The sequence below is a fragment of the Balaenoptera ricei genome, chromosome 18 (assembly GCF_028023285.1).
Source record: "Balaenoptera ricei isolate mBalRic1 chromosome 18, mBalRic1.hap2, whole genome shotgun sequence".
NCBI classification, from domain to species: domain Eukaryota; kingdom Metazoa; phylum Chordata; class Mammalia; order Artiodactyla; family Balaenopteridae; genus Balaenoptera; species Balaenoptera ricei.
In genome coordinates this window covers 70992357-71019751 of record NC_082656.1, presented here as the reverse complement: position 1 = coordinate 71019751, position 27395 = coordinate 70992357, and the positions used below count along the sequence as shown (strand labels likewise).

General features: G+C 43.8%; 1 protein-coding gene across 5 annotated transcripts in view; it reads right to left on the bottom strand.

The window, feature by feature from the left end:
- MBNL2 (muscleblind like splicing regulator 2) overlaps window positions 1–27082 on the bottom strand; it is a 158475-nt gene extending 131393 nt beyond the window's left edge. For all 5 annotated transcript variants that reach the window (XM_059903140.1, XM_059903143.1, XM_059903142.1 and 2 more), the window contains exon 1: window positions 26858–27082. The gene's annotated coding sequence lies outside the window, so the exon portion shown is untranslated. The remainder of the gene's footprint in view (window positions 1–26857) is intronic.
- Between the last annotated feature and the right edge of the window lie 313 nt (window positions 27083–27395).

Here is a 27395-nt window from a genome sequence, read left to right as displayed (position 1 = left end):
AAGTCAGTAGAAACATCTCTGTTGAATTTTGAGGGAGAAATTTATTATTCCAAATAATATACTCAATCATATTATATTTCCTGCATGAAAGTGAAAAATATTCTCAAATATGCAAGGGATCAAAAACTACAGCAGTTCCCAGGAATACCACTTTAAGGGATATATCCTAAAGGAACAAAATCAGGCACTGGGATTAAATATTTATGTATCAGGATGTTAATCACAGCATGATTTATGAAAACAAACAATTAGAACAAATGTAAATGTTAAGTGACGGGAAATGCTAAATAAATTATGGTACCTTCATATTATTGGACATTAAGCAGCTCTTAAAAAAAACATGTTTTCTAACAATGTAGAATGTTAGGTCCAAACACTTAATCGTGTGATATAAATATTTTATGTTTTCTTCTTTAGGAAGCAAATATTTTATTATCAGAAAACAAAACAAAAAACATTCTGAGACAAAAATTCTAAAAATGCCCCCTGGGCTTTTATGCTTGCAAACATGTCACTTCCTCATTTAAAACTGAACAATAGGTCAAATGTTACCAAGATCTAGGGACAATCATTTAGAAAGCGTGGATACACTTTCCAGCCTGAATAGCCTCAAATGCAAGATAGTAGCAAGATAGGGAAATCGCATTATTTTGCTAAGTCTAGACATATTTTCATGATTGTGAACTTTACCCAGTTAGATGAGATAATAAGCATATCATATGTCATAGCCTGTCGTCCAAGTTGCTCAGCAGAAATTATAGTAAGTGTTACTGAAAAATAAGTCACAAAGTAAAATACGGTTTAATATTTAAACAACTTGAGGTTAATTTGAATAATTCAAACTCACAGTGAGTGGGTCATGGTGGAGGAGGCTGGCCAACTTTTAAGAAAAGAGATTAAATGAAAGAATGAACAGAGTGACAATGGCTTGCAAATTGTAGCTTTCTAATAATAGTAAAATTTGCATAACACTTTTCACAGAACTTGGAATAAAAATGTTAAATTATAACTGCTTGTTATTACTTCTAATAATAAGACATAACTAATGCAAAATTAACCATTAAGGCACCAAATGAGACAGTTTTAACATTACATTTAGGCTATGGCTCCACCTTCTCATCACCTCCTTTTATTTTATAAGATTTTAGAAAAAAAGAGAGGGGATTCTAAGAAAAAAAGAAAGGTAGCTGAATTTGATTATTCTTAACGGCAATAATGAATATAGGGTTTCCTTTTGTGTTTTAAATGGTTAAAGATATTAGGCTATGGTTTGGTCTCTTTGGGAACTCATAGCACATATTTTTAGAAGGGTTGGCTAAGGTTTGCAATGAAGTATGAGTCTGTGTTACGGGGGACCCATAATCACTGTCTCATGCTTTAATCAACTAAGCTATTCAACCATGTACAAGAGCCTCAAACATGACTATGAAATATTATGAAGAGTAAATTGTTCTGCAAAGAATAAATAATTACAAGTTAAATCCAGCAGTAATAAATATGGGAAGGAATATTTGCCGAGAAACATCGTTTCTAGTGCCACATAAAAACATTAAACTAGAATGAGACTGTCTGATGATAAAATATTTTAAGTTGAGAAAGTGTGATGCAGGATTTGCTATATATGCTTTGATTCAAACTAAATGTGTTCTAGATATGGGTACACCTAGATTTTAGGGTAAAAGTTACAAGTAGAGCAATTGGTCAGCAGATCCAAATATTAACTGCTTATAAACTATTTAAAATAAAAATAATGCAACTGAATCAAAATGTGATTAAAATATAGGGTAAGTGACATTGGCTTTTTTAAAAGCTATCTGACTAATGAATGAACTAAAGAAATCATCTAGAGTTCTAAACAGTTTTCATATAAGCAACACCACTGCCTCAAAAACCACGACATTTTACATTTGAATCCACAGATGAGTATCCCAGATTGATTAACTTCAACCGATCAACAAGAGGAACAGATATGAGAGAGATGACGCCTTCCCCGAGAGCTCTGAGAAGAACCATAGTCACGTTTTTCTAGAATGAAAAGCTAGTGGTTTTCTGTCCTAGACCTTAGAACGTATATCTTCTCTTGTCCCTCTTTCAAAAGACAACTCAATCAAAAGACAATTTCGAATTTTAAAAATCAAGGCAGCATACCACTTTAAAGAAAAAAGAAATCTCAGCCTGTCTTCTGAGGGCTTTTGTATTATTAACATATAGCTAGGATTCAGGTGCCTGTTCCTCCTAATATTGTTGAACATAAAGAAACGAGTAAAGCAGACTGCAGTCTTTAATGAATCCTCTTTTTGAAGAAACATAGTGGGCAATCTTAGAGCTCTCTTCATGTCTTCGTTAAAAGCTTCAATATGATTATTCTCATTAATATCATCAGCTGTCATTTACACAGAATTTTATACAGTGAATAAAGTGCTTCCAGCATGCACTATCTCATTAAATTTCAGATGTGGACAATAGGTACTCAAAGTGTTGGTCTGCAGATTGTCAGCCTGCACAATAAGGAAGATTTCCAATTACTAGTTTCATTATTTAGGCTACTCAACACTTTCTTCCCCAGATTACCGGTAGCAATCTCATTGTGGCCCCATAAGTGATTCAGATTCATGATTGCTCCTGTGCTATTTACAGAACAGCAGTAAGTATATTAAGAAAATCTACTGGCTTTGCGATAAAGCTGACGGTAACCAGCTCATAAAGTTGATATCTGTGTCCTTCAGCAGGAAGGAAAAATCCTGTCTGGGGGAGCCTGTCCTGTGGTGTGGTTCGGTACAATAGCTCTCTTTTTCTTTACAGGGTCAAAAATTCAGTAAAAGAAATTAATAAAAAGCCTTCTCAGAGAAAAAAAAAAAAAAAGCCTCTCTCCCTACCACCAAAGCCGCTGCCCCCTCCCACCAAAAGACAGAGGCAGTGAACTTTAGAAACAGGAGTTTATTCACAGTGCTTAACTAACAGCAGACTTCTTCTGGATTAGGACTGCAATTTACATACTGTATAAAATGTCAGGATGATATTCTAGTTCCTTACACACGCTGCTGATTTTATTGTATTCTTTACATTCTTTATCCTCCTATAAAAATTTCCCCTTTCTAGGTTTAGATAATTTTCTAACACAAAGAGGCATTCATGTTTTCTTTTTGAAATAAAAAGGCAAAGTGGTTTGCGATAAACATTTGAAGTTCAATAGGGCATTAGCCCACAAATATAGATGTATATATATGAATATGTGTATGTATATGGAGAGAGAAATAATAGTAACCAACATTTACTGAGGGCTCTCAAAATGCTAAAGTTATAAAACTCTTATTAGTCAACACATTAAAACATCACTGCTAAAGTCCTGTTTAAAAGTTAGGATGGGTGGGTATGTTTAGGTTCTGAACGCCAAACAGAAATTTCGGCCAGCTTTAGAGGCTGGCTCCAATTTAAGCTGCACATTGAACTAAGAGTCTAAATGTTCTAAACCTCACTTTTCTTATCTATAAAATGAGGCAGTATTATGAAGCTCTCAGGGCAGTGAGGAACATTAAATTAGAAAAAAAATGTTAACATTTTGAAAGTAATTGTCAAAGTGCCTAGAACATAGCAGGAGCTTTAAAAGAGTTAGTTCCTTGCCTCTGTTCTATTCATTATGTTACTTAACCTAGAAATGAAAGAAAATCGTGCTGCGCTGTGGACCGGGCCCTGAGTTTCCGATTTGTTTTAGTGGAGGGAAATAAGCACTTGTTCACTTTCTTTCAAAAACTGCAAGAGTAATGACTACAAATTAAACTATAACAAAATATCAGAATATCATTTCAAAGGGCTCATTCCTGTGTTAACTGCTCCCCACTCTACCCCTAATATCACATTCAGGAGAAAGGAGCGAAAGAAGAGTTGCAGAATAATTGTTTCCTCAAACTTCGTAAAAATAAAAATGCATTTTACAGAGCTACATTTAGTAAATGCAACTTAATTTTCTTAGAGTTTCAGTGAGTTAGGATAGTTCAGTGGCTACCACCCTTGCAGAAAGAACCTTCGATGGCTGGATTTTGGAGACACACAGAAACTGTGTCACCTGCAGCATGGAAGCTACTACCGTTTTGCGGTCTATTCCGGAGCTGACTGTTGTGAGAATTCCAACTTTCTAGCACTTCGGAAGGGCCTACGCCAGGCTCGCAAATGGATGTCACTCAGGTTCCTTCTGGCCACCTTTCCCATCCCCAGCAGGCATGACCAATGGATCCCCGTGCTCTTCCCCTGTGGATCTACACTCGGCACTCAAAAATTTCTCAAAACAAGTTTCTAGGCACGCAGCCACCACCAACTGATTAGAGTGCCCTTGTGAGTTGAAACCACCCCAAGACTAGGCTAAAGGTTACCTTTGAACTACTTATGAAAAATGGGGGCAGAGGGTGCGTGCTTGCTGAATAAATTAACTGTCTTAACGTAATTCTAATGGGAATATTTACCCTACTTAGGAGACCAAACTTCTCAGGCATTTCATTACCATTCATTTAGATATAAATACCTGTAATACTACTTATAAATCATTCTTATCTCTTCATTAATAAGAGCTTCTTAAGAGCCATTATGAGATAAAATAGTCTTGGCCAGTTCACATCGCTGTATGTCGCTGTAATGAATAAAAGGGTACATCTTTATGAATAGTCTATAATTCAGGCTCTTCCATAATTAGACTGAAATGAAGTTTTATTATATTTCAATTTCATTTTCTATAGTAGCGGATAAATGTAAGCCTACCCCAGTGCAGACCTGGGGTGTCTTTCACCCAGATAAGCCTCTGTTTTTATGAGCAGTGTAAAGATGTACCGAGAGCTGATTTCTTCAAAACAAGCACTGTGAAACAAATGTCTGATTCTTTGGCCAGTGTGCATTAGTGGCAAAACAAACAGGCCATTATATCTGTGGCAAAGAATGAGATTGCAAAGTCAATGAGGAACAAGGCACATTATCAGCTGGTCTACATTGTAAAACAAAAGGCACAAAAGCGCTGTTAATACATGAAAAAGCCAAAGTTTCACGGTTCTCAGTGAACTTCAATGGTTGGTGGGATCATCCTGAATTTAAGTTGACTTGTCTCTATTTAGTTTCCATATTTTCCTTACCAGAGGACACGTTTCCCTTTCTGATCATGATCTACTCAGCAGTATTATTGGGTACTGGCCTCTTTTTCTCTCTGTATCTCTCAATTTGTTGCTCTTAAAATTATAGCCTGTGTTTATTCAGGACAGCTAAAAAAAAGTCAACATGTTTGAAACGCAAGCAAACAAATTCACTGCAAATATTTTCATGAGTGCGGGTTTTTCTTTGGGCATGTGGTAATATTTGAAATAAATTAAACACAACTAAAGAATCACATTGGAATTTTGCAAGCATTTCCATGACCTAACCCTGTAATGCTAATGCCTTTAAACTATGAGGAATTTTGAAACCGCCATTATCCAATGTCATGTGAGACGAATTTTTTTTTTTTTTTATTTCGTCATTTTTAGCCAGCGGGGAGGGCAGGAGACGGTCCACGCTGTGGCCAAAAAGAAGGGTGCGGTTCCTTTTCTTGCCTTTTTGATGGTGTGGGAGACGGTGGTGTAGGGAGAACAAGCAGGAATCTGCAGAGAAGTTTTACTTTGACCCTTTTCCCCTGATGTTTCTGATGAATGATAACAAAACAAGATCTAGGCTGGAGGACAAAAATCTCCCTAAATATCTAGCCCTATCCATGCTGAATAAAATAGTCTTGTTTCCGTGCATCTACATTATGCTATCTGCTGCCATATTAACTCTTAATTCATGTGTTTTTCCCTTGAAGGGTAGGAGGAAAGAGGCAAAAAAAAAAAAAAAAAAATCTAACTGCCTAGTAGTTTTACTTTATAGATGAGACTTGATAAGCCTCAGAAGCCACTAATTAGAAAGAGCATGCTAATTAGGAGATTGGGACAGCCTTCTCCCCTTTCTTTGCTGGCTGTCATTTGGTGCATCCTACAAGGTCCCCGATCAAATGTCCCTTCTTGGAAAGTCATTCCCTAACCTGTCCCCCATCCGCACTGCCCCAGAGAGCCACTCTCACTCTCCCTGACCACTGTGACCCCCTCTCATGTCCTTGAAGTTGACCTTGTTGTTGTTGAGTCTGGCTTGAATATGAGCCAACTGAGCCCAGGTGCCAGGCTAACCCTTCTTTCTAGCTCAGCACCCAGAACAGCGTGTGGGTACTCACCTAGGCTCTGTTGACAGATTGATTGACCAAATAAATAAATGATCCAAGAGCAGTTCCTAAGAAAATTTAAGGGCCTTAATTTTCCATCCTCCAGAGTGAACTGAAAATCGATTTACCTAAGCTGCAGTGAAACTTGATGTGTCCAAGGAGCACTGTCTTGTGATCAACTTTCTCTCCTACATCCACTGTCCACGGCTGCTACTGGCCACTGCTGCAGACAGTCACGTGGGGGAGGATGGAGGAGGGGAGGATCGGGGTGGTGACACTCTGAGCTTGCGCCTAAGCTCTGGGGGTCGAGGCGGAAACGGATGGAGACTCCACCACAGGAGCGCATCCACTCAGGCAGGGGGAGGGGGGCAGGCCGTGTGTTGGGTGTGGAGCCCTTAGTCTTAGACTAAGAAGACTTAGTCTTCTCTCATTTCTCCTTCCACCAGCACCCCTTCAGAGGATGATGTCAGTGGAAAATGACTCCATAATGCATGCCACTTACAGTAGTATCCCCACAGACCCAAGCTTAACTGTACTCAAGCTGTCAATCAAATAACACAAAGGTGAAAAAAAAATAACAAGTTCTGCTCATTCCATGCTTTTTTAACAACTCTTAGGTGCCCCACCCCAGGGGCTCCAGGGGCCAGGAAAATTCCTGTTTCTTATTATGTTTACTGGAATGAATGATCCTCTTCTAGACCTTAAAGTCCTTGGGAACTGGGAATGTCCTATACGTTTCTATGTTCCCTGCGGGGCCCGGGACAAGCACCAGGCAGGCACCAGGCTGTATCCTGCAAAATCAAAAGCTCATGGTCAGGATTGTATTTTGGGTAGAAGACGGCAGGAAACAAGCCTGTTGATGCTACTATTGTCTAACTGAGGGGCGTGGATGTAAACTCCCTCTGAGCTGATCAAGGGGCCTCATCCTGGTTGGCCTGACCCACCGCAGGGAGCCAACAAGGGCCCTGTAGAGAGGTGGCCCCGCAGGGCACGGGCTATGTCTCAGATGGCTGATGGAGCCTGAAGAATGAAGGAACTCTACCCATGTGCCTGCTCCCTGCTTTTTCCAATCTCCAAACACCCCAAAGCACAAGGAGGGGCATAAGAGAATGCCTTTTAGGTTTCCAAGGACACTTTTTGTAACCGAAGTCTCTGGAGGTCCAGCAAAGTGGGTGGTTTTGCTAAAGTCCTACCCATTTCACTGCAGCCAACCCTGGGTTGAGAAAGACACCTTCTCCAGGTTGTGGGAACGCAGGCCTTTCCTTGTAGCTTCAGCAGGCATCGGAAGCGTCCTGAATCGGGCAATTTCCTTTCTGTGGAGCCCCATGTGTGTGCACAATAAGAGCTCATTTCCTCCTATTGGCTTTTGTTTAAACGGTTGCCTTTGATATGGGATGTGTTCCGCTCTCCTTCGAAATTATCTAAATCCAGACATCCTTCTCAACTCAGGAGCCACTCCAGTTGGAGTCAGGCCCAATTGGTTTAACTCTCATGGCCTTTCCCTCCCTCCTGCCTTAGATTAAGCAGTTAAGTGCCTGGGGCCCTTAATCCAAACAGGGTTACAGTCAGGGTTCTCCATTGTGTTCGTGCGCGCGCGCGCGCGCGCGCGTGTGTGTGTGTGTGTGTATTTTCAAGATATGCATGCACGTGTATGTCTTAACACCTCAGTGCAATTGCTAGCTACCAATCCTCTTCTTTTTGCTTGCCTTCTATAGCATCTGCGGACAGGCACACAGTTGGGTTTTAATCAGTACATTCTGAATGGAGGGAATGAGTCTTTTGAAAATGATTCACAATGAATTTGAAGATCTGCAGATAGACCGAGCTGAAACTAAGACTTTTCTATCCCAGAGTATCATAAATTTCTCTTTGCACTCCAACCCCTGTTTTTGAATTTCTTTTTCACTTTTCTGTTATTTCTCCCTGTGTGTTGATCAAATGGACTCTGTACCACACTTCTTTCCTTCTGTTTGTGTGTGACCCAGATCTCATGACCTGGAGCACCAGCAAGCCTCTAACTTGTGAAGATACTTCTGCTGTTGATGGCTTCGCAGTGGGAAAAAAAAAAAAAAGGACATGTGACATTGAGCCTTCCAACACAGGCAACTGGGTTACTACATCCGGGAAGGAAGGAGCGCGTGGTTGCAGGAAACACCTTGGAGCAGTCCTTGCTTATTTATTCTCTAAGCAACAAAGAGTCAACCTTTCCTCAGGGACCAGAGGGCCAGAATGGACTGGCAGATGTCAGGAGTGTATCTGGGCCTCAGAGGAAATTCATTCATTCATTCATTCATTCATTCATTCATTTCCAAAAGTTTAAGTTCAGGAATTTAGTCTCCACATGAGCCAGTTACCATCTGCTTCAACGACCTAAAAGCAGCCTGAGTGGGGACAGAATCAACCTTATCTTTGCCAAAACAGCTCAAGGCACGGGCAGTCACAGAGCTGGGCTAAGGGCTCCACTTTCACACACACGCTGTATGAAACTTCTTGCAAGTGGCTCAGTCCTCCTGTTTTCAAAAGCAACAGCATTCCTTCAGTCTAGGGTAACATGCTCCAGTGTCTTACCATCCTTACCAAATACAAGCCTTCCCCAAAGTCTGGTATAGCATTATTTTGTAAACTATAAAGGCTTCTTGCATTTTGCTGAGAAAACAGTGCAGTCTGTGAGTAATAACAAGACTTTAAGAAACTGCAGAAATAGTCATGGTGAAGCCCCTACCCTTTCTGGAATTGTTTGGAGGGTATGTAGCATTCATTGGGGATTAGTCCTCAGTAGTTTCATGTTCACCCAGAGAAAGATACCCAAATATTCTGTATTGAGTGTTTATTCTGTGCCGTAGAGAAAGTTCTTTATATGGGTAATCTCATGCAATCCTAACCATCACCCCGAGAAGTGAGTATTACTATCCTCATTTTAAAGATGAGAAAACTGAGATTCAAATACATTTTGTAATTTGCCTGAAGTTGTGCATCTAGTCTGCGGCCCAGCCAGAATCTGAATGCAGGGTTTGAATTTGACCTGAATGCAGGTCTCTTAACCTCTGTGCCAGGAGGTCTGTTAGTCATTTGTGTTCAAATCACTCTGTGGTTTTACAATAAATGTAGATTCCTGGGCCCTACCCCAGACGTCCCAAGTCAGAATCTCAGAGGCTGAGGCCTAGGAATCTGTCATCTGTTTTATTTTTTTAACAAGCTTCCCAAGAGTTTGTGCAGCCAATGAAACCAGGGTTTGGAGTCACTGGTAAGGGCTTTTGAAATGGGTTCAGAAAGAAAACACAACTTCTTTCTTCTCCTGAGGTTAGAGTTGGGTGGGGCAGCGAATGTAGTACAGACATACGACCTTGTCCCAGTGGCTACAAGAGCTCACTGTGGCCTGGACTGCGGGCATGTTTATTTTTTACTTAGTTTTCAAGTGGCCCCCAAGCGCGAATAAATAGGCCAATCCGTTTTGTGAGATGTGCTGTACATTTTGTGCAGCTAAGCATAATCAGAAGTATCTGTCCTACTGCAACTAAGCAACTAAAACTTATTTTCAAAGTTAGGGCACTCCGGATAACTCCCCAGTTGATGCATTTCACCCTTCGTCTCTCTCTGCCCGTTGCCTTCATCAGCAAAACTTCTTCTGTGAAGTTTCAGTGAAAAAAGAGCCCTAGCTGAAGGGGTCAAGGTTTAGCTGGCCCCTCTCCAGTACTAAACGACAGCTTCATACAAATGTGCACAATCTCTGGGGGGAAATGCATTCTCTCTGTGTCTGTGATAGAAACTTCTGGGTGTATTTGGGTGGATGATGGACTATGTATTTCTGTAAATATGACTCGTGGCTAATAATCATCTCTAGAAAGGTCTGCCTCAATTATAAAATACTTTAATCATTCAATCGTGTCCCACAAACATTTATTGAACACCTGCTTCTTACTGGACATTGGTTCAAGTTTAAATTGCACGAGGATTACTAAAATAAGGAGCTTTAAAAATATTCCACATGCGATATCTCTATTGACAGATTGTTATTTCAGAAAAGAGTGCTAGGCCCACGGATTCTCTTTTTGCTGAACCCAGTGAGATGAAGGAAAAAGCTAAGGAGAATGAGTAAATAACAAAGCAACAACCAAATAACATTGGTATAGCACTTTAGAAAGAAGTGGCAGTCATTGCATTTTAGTTAAGCCTGCAGTGATGCAAAGCTCATCTTTAATTAATAATTGGGGATCGATGCAGTATATTGGCCTCACCCCACGATGGTTATTTTGAATAGAGCAGGATTCATTTCAAGGCAAAGGCCTCTCGGAGTCTCCCTGGAGAAGCATTTAGACCTCAACTTACACCTTCCTTCGAATATGTCTGACGTTTTCCCCCTTTCCTGTTACAGCAGAATCAGACCTGTTCCCTGCAGATTTTCACAAACGGTTTCTCCCTGGTGGGCTCAGCCCATCTATCCCCTGCAGCCTCCTCGGGCTTCAAGCAGCGCCAGGTGCCAACAGCCAACCCAGCCCACCTTCCGACAAACCTACACAGTCTTATCTTAACCCCGCTTCTCCTCCACTTACTTCATGTCTCCTTTGATTGCTCTGAATACCCCACACCCCCTCCCTGAAGATTTTGGCTTTCCACTCTCCTGGGACCTGGCTGTCCAGTCACCACTCTCCGGCATTATTTTCCATTATCACCTGGTTTTAGGAAACCGTAATACACATTCATACTGTACCACTGATCGGTGTTATTTCTAGGACACAGTAAGTCCCCTACACACGGACCTTCAAGTTGCGAACTTTCAAAGATGCAAACGTGCGTGCCATCAACGTCAGGCGTGAGCGACATTGCAGCTTGCCCTCCGTCTCCTATTGCTGACGATCCTTCAGCTCTACCGTCTCCCACCAACTCTCCCTCCTCCAGTCAGTAACTCTTCTTGCCTGTTCACTCCATGCCAGCCCCTGGATGCCAGCTGTTGTACTGTACTACTGTACTTTTCAAGGTACTGTACTGTAAGATTAAAGTGTTTTCTTTATTTTTTGTGTTTGTTTTTTATGTATTATTCGTGTGAAAAGTATTATAAACCTACTACAGTACAGTACTATATAGCCAATCGTGTTAGTTGGGTACCCAGGCTAACTTTGTTGGACTTACCAATGTGCTCTCGGAACGGAGCTCGTTCGTGTGTAGGGGACTTACTGCAGTGACTAGACCGATCTCTTCTCACAGACCCAAAGGCAACGGGAGACGCCCTGAGGACCACACACCTGTTCCAAGGAGCACCTGCCCTCTGAAATGCTCTTGACGTTGGATTTCTTTGCCAGCGGGAGCGTGCCTAGGAAATCCCGTTAAATGTAAACCTTCCCCAAGCCTGTGCCACCGACCATTTTCTAGATCACACTTGCTTCCTTAGGGATCTCAGCTCCTTTTATGAGTGCAGATACCGCTCCTCTGTGGATGCATCCCAAATGTGCATTTAGCTCTGAACTCCACGGAAGCCACGACCTACACTTCCACGAGGACATTCCAACTTCACTTCAAGCTTCTGATGACCAGAACCAATCTGATTCCCTCCCCCACGCCTTCTGGGGAGCTTCTGTCATTGGCATCATGAATGTTCCTGCAACCTCACTTCATGGACTCCCCCCTTGTCCCTGGGCTTCCACAAGTCCTGCCCACGATCTTAGGACGCTGCCCCTGTACCGGTGCATCGCCTCCCGCGAAGTTGCATTGCCACTATTCCAGCTCATGCCTCCGTGACGCCTGGGTGCCTGTGGTTCTCGGCTCTAAACGGCGCTCACAGAATTATCTCCCTCAGGTAGTGTCTGACGCCATCACTCATCTGCTCACAAACATTTGGTGGCTCTCTGCTGCACTCTGAATAAAGTTCAAAATCTATAGCTTGGCAGTCAGGGCCCTCCAAGCATTTTAGCTCCGCCCCTGCAAGTACTCCCTAGACTCTGCCCCCTGCTCCACGGACACCTGCACGGGTGCTCCCCAAGTGCATGCACCGCGGTCCTGCCCTTCCTTCACAGGCTGGGTCAGAGGCTGCCTCTTCCAGGAAGCCTTCCTTGCCTCACCCGGACAGCAGTTAACCTTCTGCAAAGGCACCTTACACCTCCCTTGTGGCACAGATTACCTTCACCGGGCGATTTATTTGTACATTTTATCTGTTATTCTAGAGCATAAATTCCATGAGAAAAAAGGAAATGAGGAAAACTGAAGACCTTGACCTTTCACACAGCATTCTTTTTCTCCGCAAACTTTTCTGTCGCCAAGAAAACTTCACTAAGTAGAACACATTTGCTCTGGCCAAGCAGGTGAAGATAAAATTAACAATGATTCTGTCTCTCCCGTGGACACTGGGGCTTTCACAGTGTGCAGGGCACTTCCGGTACCTTGTTTCACCAAATCGTCACGAAAATCCTGAGATGTGTCATGATGATCTTGATTTGTGCCAACCAGGAGGTCAAAGTTCCAAGTGTCTTGGTAACTTTTGTTCATCCTAAGTAGGGGAGCCCAGGATTCAAATCCATGTCAACAATCCGCAAGCTGTGGCTTCTGGCCACCCTCAGCCACCCTATTTATCTTTTGAGACCTGCAGTCCCCCGAAAGGGCAAAGAGCACTGTCACCTGTGGTCTCCAGGGTGTCCCTTCCTCCCACTAGTCTTGACTGCCAAATAGGATTAAAAAAAAACCCAAAATCTTTTAAGCAAAACTTTCATGTGTGTGTAAAACATAAAGACAGGGAGAGAAAAGTAGATGTTTTGTATACTGTGACCAAGTGGCCTTATTATTACTATCATGATTACCATCATCATTATCATCATTATTATTTAACACTGATGATTTCCTTTCAAGTTTGCATTTGAAGCATTAACTTCCACTGGCCCGGGGGTAGGACGTTATAGGGCTTCATGGTTCCTGTTATTAGTGGGAGCGGAGCCCCACTTCGGAAGCCCGGAAGTTTAGGAGAGAAACAGATAAGGTGGGGAGACGTGAGTGGAAATAAAAGAAGGAAACAGGGGGTACCTTCCGACTAGTTCTCCGTTTATCTGATAACAGGCAGTACCCGGCGGCCAGCTACATTAAAAATTTTTTCCTTACAGGCAGGAAAGACTAAAAGACGTAGCCCGTTATCCTAAGTGCTCAGCTCGCTGGATTCCACCAAGTGAACACAGTGGGTAACCCGCACCCAGACTGAGAGGTCACGTCTTAGCAGGACCCTGGCTGGCCCTCCGGCGTCTCTCTGGGTCATAACCTCCCTTTCCTCAAAGGGTGAGCCCTCTCCTTAGCCAGCCACTACGTCTAACTAGCTGGCTCCAGTTGAAGTTAACCCTTTGACTGTTCTGGCCAGAACAGCGTGTGTTTTTTGAGAAGACGACTTTTCTGGCAGCAACTGCCATTTCAAAGCGGAAAAAAAAAAAAAAAAAAGTGTGTGTGAGGGAGTAGTTTTGTGTGTAGGAGAAAAGTGTTTCTAATTTTCAATCCTGAAGATGTGAGGGGAAGAAGGGAGATGTGAAGGAGGGAAATAAGTCAGTAAACGCAGCCTCGCTCCGCTTTCCCCATTAGAAGCTGGAAGCGTTCCAGCGACATGCCATTTCGAGAAAGGAAGCAAACGGAATCGCCCTTCCCTACCTGCCTCAGCTTGGCTGGAGCAGGTCGGCTCCTCTTTCCCAAGCCTTCGGATACGGGCCTAGGTCTCTGATTATTATTTCATAGCACAGTGTTCACTGGAAGCCTGATACCGCACTGAACATATGGTTTTGATTTCTTTTTTTTTTTTTTTTTTCAGTTTTGAACCAGAGAGCAAGATGGAGAGTGTCACAACCCTAACTCCAGGATTTGCTGGTCCTGCCAAACTGTAAGGCAAAACTAACTCCAGATCGATGCCCGTCCTGCTGTAGCAGCTGCGGTGGGTCGGGGCCGGGGGGACACACTGAGGACCGGGGGCTAAAACACGGCAGCACTGACCCCGGACTGCTGACCTGACAAAGCACGCAGGCCGTGTCCGAGCTTCTCCGTTACTTTCTGCACTCATTCTCAAGCTGGAAGGAAGGGATCAGAACATCAAATAAAAATCCACAGCCGCAGAACAATTAACTCAGGACGCAGCATGTATCTGGCTAAGGGGACGATTATTAACTCGGGGATCCACAGTGTTTGAACCGCAACTTTCTCCAACTTCACCTCTCGGGTTGTCGGCCCGGCAGTGTTTCCCAAAATCATCACTCCTCTCAATTATTTTTTCTGATCAATTATTTAGTGTGGTCTGGGTTATATGACATCAGTTTTACCCTGAGGGGGAAAAAGTTTCTTGCTCCCTAGTGGTCAGCTGGAAAATTTGTAGGTTTAATTAAAAAGGAAAATTTTCAACAAGGCAAAGAGTGCTGGCTGGGTTTAGAGGACATTCGTGAAACTAGCAGTAAAGAAAAAAAAAAACAAAACGGCAGTGTTGTGATAGAGTAGGGGGGCCTGGGGACCTTCAGGTTAATTATCAACCTGGGAATTTTCCTAAGAAAAAGTGGAGGGCTTATCTCAACTCAAGTTTTAAAGCCTTAGAACAGGCTTTCTCTAGATGAAACCTGGCCAGCTAGTCGGGAAATGGTTTACCAGCCTTCCCTCCCTCCCTTTGTTTGCTCAGGGAGGCCCTGAGTAGGCCCGGGCAGAACTGAGGGAGAAAATCCTTCCTGGTTTCTCCCACTCAGAGGAAGGAGGGCAGGTTAGTGCAGCCTGCTGTTGACTGGAGTTGGGATTAATTAGTTCCTTCGGTGACCTTGGCATCTACTGATGGCAGAGTGTCTCTAAGCTGCTGAGGACTGTGCTGAGAGCCGCAGAGAAGCTCTGGAAGACTCGGAGCTACTGCTAAAACGATTGCCCTTTTGTCGTGCATAAGACAAACGCAACAAAACAAAAGAAAACCCAAAGCACGTACTTTACCTCTGAAAACTGCCTTAATGTGGTATTCAAATTGTGTGAACATTATCATGTATCTATCTTTCTATCATCTATCTATCAATCAGTCTACATCTGTGTATATATACTAATCTATATAGCTATCTATTTGTGTATACATTTATCTCTATCTTTATCTACCTATCTCTATCTGTATATATAAATATTAATCTGTATCTATAACCATCTATCTATACAGTAATCTAAATCTATATCTATCTATAGGTGTATCTTTATTTATCTCTATGTGAGTGTATTATATAGATACATATATATTAATCTATATCTATTTATCTCTTATCTATCTCCCATCTATCCATCTCTCTATCCATCTATCTATCCATCTACCTATCTATCTATCCATCTATCTATCTATCGGTGGTTTTGCAAGTCAATGCCCAGGAACTTGCCAGGCATTTCCAGAGGTGCCTAGAGCCTGTTGTTGGAACGGAAGACAATTTTCAACCCTTCTGTGCGGTTGGGGAAGCTGTCTGTCCCTCCCCCCCTTCACCTCCATCCATCACCTTTTCCCCACTGTGCTCAGGCCTGAACGGAGCGGAGGGGAAATGGAGGGCCCACCCCCTTCTCTACCACAGCCGGTTCAAGGTTCAAGTATAATACCAATATGGGTCAGCAATGTGACAAAGCTGCCAGAAAACCTGAGTATCTTCGGTTGCATAGATAAAGTGTTCTTTGCTGAAAATAATAGGCAGTGCCAGCTGCTCCTATCAGAGGAGGCTTGTTTGCTCTCTTTAAGTATGTGAAGGGGCTCGTCTGCTGAAGGGGCATTTGACTTGCTTAGGGTCAATCCGAAGGCCTGAACAAGGGCTGAGCAGTGAGGGTCATGGGGCGTCCCATCTCGTTTCAGCACAGGGAAGAATTGTATAACACAGTGTTACGGTTTGCGTGCATCATGGGGTCGTGATTGTCCGGCATATAGAGATGGGTGAGCAGCAGATAGAGTCTGCTTGGCAGGACCGTGGCACAGGGTAGACGCGAATTGTGCCAGATAATCCCGCCAATTCCTTCCATCTTGGGATTCCCTTCTGCTTTCCGTCGTACCTTTGTGGGTTTTGTCAGTTGGGTGGCTCTCGGAGGGGCGATCGGAATCTGGTGGAGTGTGCAAAGCTCCTCTGCAGACCCCGATGTCTCCCCACAGCTCACCTTTCTGACACCTGAGCACCCAGAGGAACAGAGACGCGGTGGGGGCAGCAGGTCACAGGAAGCAAAGAGTTAAAAAGGCCAAAGCTCTGCGTGGGTCCCAGCAGCCCCAGAGGCAGCTAGTCCCTTTGAGCCTGCCTCTTAATTGCAGCTTAGCTGCAGCAGGGAACTTTGAAGAAGAGAAACAGGGAAAATCTAGAGATAGGGTTTGTTTTGTTTCCTGAGGGCATGGACTTTGTGGTGGCCGCCAGGAAGCTGATACTTTCGGGTTCAAGTGATGGGCTTCCTAAGGGGGCAAATAAAGAGTCCTTTCTACCAGCTGAGAGTCGGGTGTGACTAGAACCCCAGAGACGTGGGGCATCTGTGTGCCATGTAGTAGGGGTGCCAGCTACAGCCTTGGCAGAGAGAAGAGAACCCGGGGAAAGAGGCCATGGGTCAGCTCAGGAGCCGGCAGAGCAAGGGAGAAGGAGAGCCTGCAGCGCGAGGGTGGTCAGGAGATGCAGCCAGAGGGGAGGACCACGCGGCCCTGCCGGAGAACGGGTGACACGCGTGAGCGTAAACAGCCCTGCACGAGAACGGGGAAGTCGATGGCAAGGAAAAGGGATTTCCAAGTCCTCCTAGAGGGTAGCAAACCACAGCAGCACAAAGCGTCTCGCTTTCGCACAGGTTTCATAGCTGATAATGAACGTGTTATCAATTGAAAGTATCTAGAAGACACCTCGGATGAGGTCTTTCTTTAAGCATCTTCCTGCCCACCTAGACACACACACACACAGACACACGCACACAGACACAAGGGAGATTCAGGAGTAAGGAAAAGGCCCACTAATCACAACAAATAATGAAGATGACGCCCTAGCTGTCCCTGGAGATTTCCCAGGTCCCTCTGTGAGGAGGAACTCTCGGCTAAAACTGAACTCTTGCCTGCCCAGCCTGCCAGGAATTCCTTGTTTGTGTTCTATTTAACCGTTGAGTGAATTCTGCTAACAGTACGTGCAAATGAGAGAGAAGTTTTCCCGAAGCAAACCCCTTTTGTTGCTACCCCCAAGTAAGCACCGTTGCAAAAGGTCTGGGTGTTCGGAGACCTGCCAACTGGAGTTTCACCCCCTGCTCTGTGTCACTTGTTCATGTGTGACCTTGGCAAGGAACTCAGCCTCCCGAGACTTTATTTTCTTCGTAGAAAGGTTTAACTGAGTTGATGTACAGAAAGCTCTCGGCAGAGGGCTTGGCATATAGTAGACACTCAATAAATACTTGTTTCCTTTCAGTCCTAAAAGGTTATTGGTAAATTAAAAATGCATAAAAATACCGGTCGTCTGTGTGTGGGCTAAATGGGCATCTGGGCAGGGAAGATTTTCTCTAAATCTGGTTAGTGGGACTCCTGGTTCTAGGAAAGAGGGGGCCACATGCTGGACATACAGAGAAATGAAGCTCTGGAGGGCAGGGAAGGCAGACGGACATGAAACAAGATCTAAGACTGTCCACAGTTTCACTGAAGCCACCACCTGAGCCAGCTGTCGTTTCTCTTAACGTCTTCACTCATAGCACGAGACTTTAAAACTGGCATGTTTAAACAAATGTGATTTTAATTGCACATAACACTTCCTCTACACTCTTCCTATTCTTTGGAGGGAATGAGGGGAGAATGGCAGTATCCTAAGGGAAACGCTGGGTTTGTCAGAGTTCCCCGAAGTAACCCGCTGAGGCTGTCAGACTCGCAGGCTCCAGCTCCGACCACTGTCTAGAGGGAAAAGTCTATGGCTGATTTTGAACACATATATTTGGTAGGAAAAAATATCTCTGGAGCAGACGTGGAAACAGACACACTAGCCTTCCCTGGAGGCAGTGAGCAAATCTTTTTGGGAATTGGTGAGAGTCTGCGTCCACAGAGAAGACGGCCATCGCGGGCACGGGGCGCCATCCACAGACCCGCTGCTGTGGCCACGGAGCTGCTGGAAACTGCTGGAAGGCCCACCTTCGTGGCCTCGACCACAGCAGCTTCGGTGCAAGGCTTGCAGGATAAGTCGGCTCGACCTCTGCTCCACTCTTGAGCCCGGGAAGCCTGGAAAGGCCTCCTGGATGGAGGAAGCAGGTCCTGGCCCTCAGCCCTACAGAGCCTCCTTTAAATTCATCTCAGACCCGGAGACCCACCGCCGTCTACGTTTACGCCAGCAAAGCCTCCAGGGCAAGCAGCAAGCATCATCTTCGTCCGGGAGGAATGCAGAATCTCGGACCCCGCTCCAGATCTACCGAATCAAGACTCTACAGTTTTAATTCGATCCCCAATGGTCTGCTGTACACACGAACATTTGAGGAGTGCTGTTCTGGCTTGCTCACTATAGGCGTGAGGGTACTTTCTCATTTCCTTCAAAGTAGTCCTTACAGCTGGGTTCAGCTGAGACCTGCTAGAGCCAGCAACGAGTGAACCCTAGGTCTTTGACAACGGGTGGCCTAGTGTCCAGCAATATCTCCAGTCACTCTGGAATGACTGTCCTAACCACTTGTACCCTCAAAATGCATATTTTGAGATACAGATGGATACATCTTGATCACTGTTGGTTTTAAATGCTTTCTTTTGGTTATTAGTGAAGATTTACTTTTTAAATAGTCAAGTATCTATATCTGTATCTACATGAAAGATCCAGGCAGGAGGTTCTCCTTATCCACCGATACTCTGTGGCTGTCACCATGGCAGGGAGCTGGTATTTGCCCCCACGAGGACCACGGACTGAGCGCTCACGTCAGAGAGGGTAAGCCCCGGCGGGACGACGCGGCACGGGAGCCACGGAGGCTGTGGTATGCTGCCCAACAGTCTTGGTTACTTAGTTTTTGATTGACAGTTTTGCTCCTTTGTGGGTATTTGTTCTCCTGATTCTTTGCTAGCTCTTAGTCTCTTCTGGGCCCAGGCGGTCTTCCCCAAGGCTCATCCTTGGTCATCTCCCTGTCTCCATTTATGTTCCCTTCTTCTTGGAGGCAATGAGAACTCCTGGCCTCAACAATGGCTTCAACACAGGTGTGTCTCAGTTTACATTTGCAGCCCGGTGCCTAAGCTGTTCTCCATTTCATGTTGTCACATGTCTATGGATGACCCACTTGGATGTCCCATCGTTAGCTAAAACACCTTTACCAGAACTCAAAACTCATCCTCCCTCCCTCCCCTGACCCCATTCCCATGATGGGCCCCTTTTTCCATCTACCCCCATTTTCTGTTAGGGTCCCACAGATATTTCTCCTGCTAGAAACTCCGATGTCATTTTGGCTCTTCTGAGCTCTCTCTAGCCTCTATTATTTTTCCTTCAAGACATCTTCTAGATTTGCCCTTTCTCCTCCATCCTCACACGGCCATTCTAAGGCAACTCCTACCCACACGATGCCTGGAATATTGCAAAAGTTTTCCGGCCAGTGGCATCACTTGTTACAAATTTTCTAACCTCTAACCTGATCTCACAAGTTCAATTCAATCCTTATAAAGCATTAGACAGGATGCTGTAGGTAACAAATTAAACTCTTCCACATGGCTTTTTAGTTCTTCCATATTCTCACTCCCCGACTCTGTCTAAACTTATTTCCACACTGAAAAAATGCTTATTTTCCAGCATTTAATCCCTAGTCTTCAAAGTTCCACACTGGCCCCTACATTACATCATGCTGTTCCTCCCTTCTAGAGATAATCTTCCTTCCTCTATTTTTGACTATTGTCCTCTCCAAACTTTTTAGATCATATATCCCCATCAGAAAAATACTTTTGTGCAGGAACAACCATTATAAGATTAGTTACTTATTTATAAATGTTATACTTGCATAACAATACTAATATGCTATATACGTTATCAAACATGTGAAAAGTGACATTTTAAAAGGACGGGTTAAATAACATATAAGATGTAAGTTCAACTATTTCCTTTCCTCACGGAGATGATGACCTTGCCCTAGGCTTGGGGTGTAAACATCCCGTTGTAGAAACACTGATCTAGACAAAGTATATCCATAGAGAGCTAGAGGAAGTATCTCTTCCTCTTCGAAGCCTTATCTAGTACTCCAACCCAAAAGGAGTTCCACTTTCCTGAACTCCCAGAGCATTGAAAACTACAAGCAGTAAATCACTGACATAATAATATATACTTCACCAATACTTTTTAGTTGATTAGGTGAAGCTTGCATCTAGGATGCCTGAAATTGATAGATTTTTAAAAAATAATTCAATATCTTAATTAAAAACATACTGTCTTCCCAAAATTGCTTGGGTTGGGCTCTAATCCACTATGCAACATCCATTACAAGAAAACTCCAAGTCAGGCTGCAGTGTCATTTCATTTAAAGACTATTTGATCTCATTGAATATCATATGCACAGATTCCCACAGTTTTGAGGACCAGCTTTTCCGCTTTTTGGCTAGTGAGATTTTTAACACATTGCTTAATCTCACTCAAATTTGGTTTTTATTTAATTTATCAGATGGGGACAAATAGGGAACTTTGTGTCCATTAAAAGAGACAATAAGCATAAAAACAGAAATGATATATGAAGTAAGATACTAGTGTTACTACACCCAGTATTTATGTATCATAATGTAAACTATATAAAGTACATCTGAGATTTCTAAAATAATCGGCCTCCTACCTTCACCTTGAGCTTTCTTTCTGCAAATAAATTATTTTTATTTTCTCTATTTTATTTGCTCAGCTGAAAACATGGTGCTGCCTCCCTATAGGATTTGGAGGTATGATCGGGCCTGAGTTTAAATCCTGGCTCTGCCAAATACCAGCTGTGGGATCACGGGTGTGTTCCGGAAACTTTCAGAACTTCTATTGGCCAGCATTAACTTTGCGGGGTTAACAGTAACTTCATGAAGTTCTTTTAAGGTTCGAAATACACAAGATATGTGTGTAAAGCACCTAGTTTATAACACATGCCAATAAAATATTAATTTCTGCCCCGACCCCTTTAACAGGCTTAAGAGAACTCAATGAGGTGCTCTAATGGGCAAATGGACTACTTTGAATTTTGGGTTCATTGTTGACTATGGGTTTTCCCTGACCTGTGAGCCATTTACAACCATTTACGAATTTTATGTTCTAGAAGCACCTCCTTGCCAGTCATGGCCAGACTCACGTTGCTACTGTGTGCCTGGGTTGGGGCATGAAGCCAGTGTAGGTTTTGTCCCCTAATGACTTCTGAGCAGTCAGAGCTGGGAAAGCGAAGCCCACCAACCTCTCCTGCTCTGCTGCCGCATCCGGGACGCCTACTGTATCAGTTTTTAAGTGTACTTGTCCAAGAAAGCATCTGGGGACAGGAGAAGGTGACACGCATACATGTACCAGGAGCACCTGTGTCTCCTGGTTTTCTAAATTCAAATCCAACGCTGAAAAAAAATCAATGAATAAAAGTTTTAAAAATCCGGTTCGTAACTCATCTCCGCCAGAAGCCTTACCTAGTACATCCTCACAGGCGTGCTCTAATTTTAGGCTCCCAGTTTTTAACCCTCTGTTTGAACTGTTAATTGAGACAAAGTCTGTGAAAGCCCTCTGTAGAGGGTAGGGAACTATACATATGCTAATTATCCTTCTGAAGGCATTTGTGTGCTGCGCTGCTCTTACCTTGTTCGTAAGTGTCTCGTTCCCCAGCTAGTGTGGATGGCAAACTGCTCAGGCCCAGGGACCTGCAGCATCTTCCATGCCCCCTGCCTCCTGCTGCTGTCTTCTGAGGCGGCACACTCCCCCAGAGCTCTTCTCTGGCAACCAGCTCGCCTCGATGCTCCTAGACCTTAGAGCCTGCCCATCTGCCTGCCAGGACCCATCGCTGAAAGGAATTCTTGAGGCTCCCTTACACCCTCAGTCCCCTCTCCCAGCTCTTCCCAAACTGGGCTCCTTCCCTTGTGGCTTGTCTGTGCCCAGAGAACACACATTAATTTTGATGTTAGGGTGAAAAACAAAGCAAAACAAAAACTTTGTGTTTAAAAAGGGAAATAGATTTTTTTTTAAAGTAACTGTGCTTTTAAAAAAAAAGGTGTGTGTGCGGGGGTGGAGTTTAACCCTCCAGGGTCAGGAATCAGGTTTCCTTGCTGGGATGGGGACGGTGAGATCTCAGCCACCCCGAGGCTCAGAAGTGTGGGAGAGGGTCTGGGATTTCCTTTTGTTGATTGATGGCTAAGATTTTTTTGGACGATGCACCCATATTCCCCAGTCATTTTGGGGCTGACTCTCAGCTTGCTGAGATGGGGGGAATGCTCTCAATAGCCCCATATTTTGGATTTGTGGGAGCAGCATTCTCATACGTCTGTTGCTGATCTTACATCATTATATGTTATTTAAACAGCATTATGCTGAGAAATATAGTAGAGGTGAAGAAATTACAGAGTTAAACTCAAAATTCCTTCTCTTATTCCTCCCCCAAACACCAAAACTGTCTCAAACCTACAATTAACGTCTGATGGTTAACAATGTTAAATTAATGTTAGCCAATAAAGTTATTATTAAAGTCTTTGAAACTTACAATTCTGCATTGTTTCTTTCTGTCCTACATTTTGCACATACTCAAAGTTAGCTATTAGGTAATTGACTTGTTCTAACCAAATGGCAAAAGCCAGGGGAACCAAGAGGTGTTTAATAAACACTTGTTGACTGATTGATGGAATATACCGACCTAGGATCTCGGAGACAATGCAATCTTTGTCAGAGCACTAAGGTAAATCGGTGGGTCCACTTTTATTACCAAGCGTTTCTGCCATATTGAGGGGAGCAGGCCAGCCGAAAACTTATCCATCAGCACTGTGGCTCCGGCTCACAGAAGAAACCCTATGGCCTTGACTTTCACACCTGTGTTCACTCTCAGCAACAGAGCGGGGACCAGCTTCAGCTCAACCAGGCTGAGCAATTGGAGGCATGGCCTGATGCAGACCAGCCATGACGCCACCTTGAGCTCCTTACTATGAATATTATCACAGCTGCAACTAACGGTTCGTGCACATTAAACAAAACAAAACAAAACAACAAAAACCAACTGAGCTGAGTAAAAATCTGGAGGAAAAAAACAGTATTGCAACTAATTTACAAAGCCCAGCTAAGTCTTCCTGCATCATTCTTCTGCAATAAAGCAAAGCATGAAGTACCAAGTTCCTTGGTCCACCCGGCAGCGGACATCTGTGCCCATTTGGTTCCTTCCAGAAAGTACGCCTGGGCACATGACATCTTCACTTCTCTTCACAGCCACTTCCTCTCTTTCTTTGCTGGGCCTTCAGGTTGGGCCTCAGGCAGGTTTTATGAGAGGAGCTAAGTGTGTGTCCTGGCCCCTGTGCTGCTCTACCCCCGGGCTTCCGTGCTCACCTGGCCTGCCTTTGGACCTACAGCTTTCTCGTGACTTTGCTTCGGGCTCACATTGATGCCTCACACCTCCCTATCTTTCCATAACGCCCCTCGCCCCCCTGCGCACCTGCTCCCCAGAGATGCCAGCTTTCTCTGCCTGACACGGCAGTCACAACTGTTTCTGACCCACCAGCTCTCCTGTGCAGCTGTACCTGGAGCTACTCAAGACCCCAAACTATGTTTTCACAACCAACATATCCTGCAGGTGTCCCACCTCTTCGTTAATCAGAATCCTTTGCCACTTGCCACGTGGCCAGCCTCCTTCTATGTGGATAATATGTTTTGTCATCTTGGAAAACGTAAACAAATCAGTAGGCCTTCCCATTTTTTTTTTTCTTATTGACGTCTCGTTGACATACAATACCCAGCTTTTCTCGTTACCGGTAGGAAAGTGCAGGAAGAAAGGAACAGAAAACGCATGCACGCCTGAGCCTTATCAGTCTCCCATAAGGAAATCCCGCAAACTCAATATCTAAATCCTCTTCTCCCAATTCTTGCTTGGAAGCGTGAGTACCTGATCTTGAATCTCTGTGGCACTCCCCGAGCGGGATTGGCTGGTAGCCATGTGATATTGATTTGTTTTTTACCATAGCAACAGCAAATTAAAACAACTAGCAGGGAGAAGGGAGGCTGTTAACCAGTAACGCTACACGACCAGTAGATTTCACAAGCGTATTTTTCTCCTTTCCTCTCATTTTCTCTCTCATTCACTCCACTTGCACACATTTAATACCAAAGTCAAAGCAAAAATAGCACTAAATGCTTTGGGCACTGCAAGGCCTGTGTCTGAAGGGTCTGGTTTGCACAGTTTCTAGTATATTGCACAAGATCAACGGAGAAAATGCACACAGCAATGCTCTGATTTCCTTGGAAATTGTATGCGTTGGTCTAAGGACAAATATCCCTAGAAAATGTACATGAACATGAAGTAGATTGAAGTGTTCTGTATAGATGACTATATATCTTAACACCCTAAGGCATTTACCAGTTTCATTAATAGGGAGGTTTTATCCCTTTGTACTTTAACTAGCTCACTGTGTCAAGAGACAAACCACTTTTTTTTTTTTGGATGCAAGGTCAAGATCTCTCAAAATGCTAGAAGTATGAAGGAAAGTGTGGCAAGTATTATTCAGCTCTATTAAGAGAGAGAAAAATGGAGATGGGTTCTTGCTCAAGGCTACACAACACAAGCAGTCCTAGAGAGGGTGCGAACTAGAACTGGGAACTCCCGAGAACTCCAAGCTGTTCGAACGGAAATTCTTTCTGAAAAGGCTCCTTATTAAGAACTAACCATCCCCTGGTCGCGACGACCAAGGTTGCCACTTGTGACACGGGCTGAACAGCCTGCAGTACTGACTGGACTGCCCTTCCTGGGGTCCATCTGCACGAGGACACGGTGCTTTTTCTATCAGAGCGGCTGTTCCCACCATCGCGACCAGCCGCGAACTTGGTGGCATAACCTGGGCCCTAAAAGTGGCTCTGGGGGAGCTGGGAACGGGGCCACGGGGACCGTCCGCCCAGGGGGCAGTGCTGGGCTGCACTGAGGAGAAGTGGGACCAGAAGCAGAGCCGTGCCCCACTCCCTGCCGCTTCCAGGAGCGCAGCCAGGGTCCTGCACAAAAACCGCCCTGACCTGCCCGACATGAGGAAGCAGGTAGGAGAAGATGCCCTATTTCTGCTGGAGGTCGGCTTTGGGTTTAGAAAGGACGGGAATATGAAGACCTAACTCAAGACCTGCCAAGTGAGAGTTAGAATGTTCCTAGCCAGGACATAAAAAAATATTCCTCTCCACGAGCTTGAATAAAAGAACACACAGCAGAAATAGTTGGGAGATGACGTCAGAAGTTCTGGGCTAGTGTCCTGCACTTCTCCTTGAAAGTAAAAACAGTGGGTCTGGAAGAATCTACGTGGCATTGCCCTTATTTAAATGAGTACTTCTACGGCTTCTTACAAAACAGGCAAGCTAGCTGAAGAAACTTCATCTTATGTACAGGTTATAAGAACCTCTTTATCTTTTTACTTTATTATCCTCAAAATGCACATATGACTCAATTAACAAATATCTTCCCACTTAACCTTTGTCTTTTCAAAGGCCAGTGATGTTTCTTGAATAACATTCACGGTGGTGATGGTTAGGCAAGTCAGATTTTTTTTTTCTTTGCTTCAGTGCTTGCTAACTATTCTAAAAATGTTACACATTTATTGTAAACATATGCTTCTGAGGCCTAACAAAAAAGCACAGTTTCCTCATGCCTGGCAGAAATTTAAAACGGAAAAGGGCAGAAAGAATTCTTTAACAAATATATCCTTTCCTTCTCTTGGGCCAAGTGTGTTAAAAATAAATCTTCTCCATCATTTCTCACTGCTGCTTCTCGGCAAGAAAGTTGATATGGTTCGGCACAGTGAAAACACAGCTTTAAAAGCTAGCCTGCCCTCATTAAATTATTCTGCTGGCTGTGTGTTCTCATTAAAAATGCATAAAGATCAGATAATTGCAGTAAGCATTATTAACCCAGCTTTACTTTTGAATATAATGGTTCCACTTTTAAGCTGGAAACAAAGGCTCAGACATGCCAGAAAAAGAAATGTAAACATTGAACTACAGTATCGAAAACTTGTCAGAAAGCTACCTCTTGCTGGCTTGTTAAAAATGTGCTTTTGAAACTCAGTTAAAGCCGTGGCATTGTAGAGCTAGGTAGGTCGCTAATTTCCAATAAGTAGACGTATTTTTTTGGCTAAACGTCCAATCGATAATTATTTACTATGAAGTTTTTTTCCTTTTTCTTAATTACGAGTCTGTTTTCAAATAATAGGATCAACGTAAACTTTATTTATTCGGGAGCTAACTACGACAGTATGAACATTTTCTAGAACAAGAAAATAAGAATGCTCCCAAGAATTCAAATGGTTTTTGTTGAGTAATCAATGGATCTATTCTTTGAATAAAAACTCGTTTTATGCCTCACCCCAAACAGGCAGCATAGATTCACGCTTTGCCATTTCTCTTTCTCGAATCACAATGTTACGTAAAACTCCAGGGTCCCCCGTGCAAGTATTACATTTGAACTAGTGGAATCCGGTTTCCCTGGCTTCCCTAAGCAACATACACGGAATGCAGCATACTGCAGCAAACTCTTTAAACATTCAGGAAAAAAAAAAAAAAAAAAAAAAAAAGAAGGTGGGGGGGATGATTTCCCTACCTTGTTTAGCTCTGCCTCTCCTTTCCTTTTACAGTAACCCCAGGAACATCTGGCAAAATCAAGCGGCCGAGGCTTCTCCGCTGCATCATGAGGAAGAAATTTCCATGTAAATAGTTCTCATTCCCTGTTTATTGTACTCTGAGAGCCGTCTGCCGTATCTGGAAAATTTTGCCTTCAGATGATGAAGCAAAGACAGTCTAAACTCTGTTGCTGTAAGCTGCAGCCCTTCCTTCCGACAAATCCCTCCCAGCTGTGAGCAGCCAATCCCCAGCCAGTTCGTCAGCCCTACTCGTCTGAAACTGGCCCTAATAGGATGACTGACACAGCAACACAGCACTTGCAGTGTGTGAAAACAGTGCATCCATACTGATGAAAGAGGAATTTCCCTCTCAGAAGAAAGCAATCAGAGCACCAAGACAAAGTGGCGCATAATTGGCAGAGCAGAGAGAGGGGTAGCTCCAGAAAACACCCTTTAAGACAGCCAGCCCAAAGCTTGTGGCTGCATTGTCAATACTTTGGAAAATAGAAAACTCTGCAG